Source organism: Tarenaya hassleriana, unplaced genomic scaffold, assembly GCF_000463585.1.
Source record: "Tarenaya hassleriana unplaced genomic scaffold, ASM46358v1 Cleome5, whole genome shotgun sequence".
Taxonomy (NCBI): Eukaryota; Viridiplantae; Streptophyta; class Magnoliopsida; order Brassicales; family Cleomaceae; genus Tarenaya; species Tarenaya hassleriana.
The window spans coordinates 911,752-912,478 of NW_010967707.1; positions in this window are offsets into that span (position 1 = coordinate 911,752).

A 727-nucleotide genomic window follows, 5' to 3' on the forward strand; every position below is an offset into this window, starting at 1 on the left:
GGGGGGAAATCCTTTCACGAGATATTAGGGTTAGATTTTATTGCATGTTAGTTTTTGTATTGTATTGTGTAGCCGTTGAGCTTCAAATTCCAAAAGACAATTAATGTAACAGTCACGTATATGCGACCACTCGTATATTTTGGTTTGGTCCGTGCTGCAGTACCATCTACGATTTTATTTTATTTTTTTGTTACTGAATTTCGATAATTTGTGTTTGGTAAAGTGCTGAATTTTGACATTTGATATATGGTAATTAAGTTTTATGCCCGGTTCTAATGGTGGCCATGCGTGAAACCAAATCAACCAAAATGTTTCTATCTTCAAACGATATTTGTCATTTCATGTCTTTTTTTTTTTTGTTGCTCTAATTTTCGTATGTATATATGGTACTTGGGTTCCAATCAATGTCTTGACCTCCTAAAAACAAATCCAAACTGCATGCAAAAAGCAAACTTTGTTATGTATGTGATTTCATGACCCAATTTCATAAACCGGAATAATGTTGGATATTCGGTGCATATGACATAATATTTTGGACTTACATCACGTAAACAAATATAATTTATTTTACCGTGGGGGGATTTTGGTTACGAGACCATAGAATTGTTTGAATTAAATAATGCAATGCTCATAAGCGTATTTATGTATGTGCAGGCAGGCAGGCACGCTCTACACGATGGGCTTTTCAATTTCATTACAACCCAATTTGTCAATGGACATTTTAGGT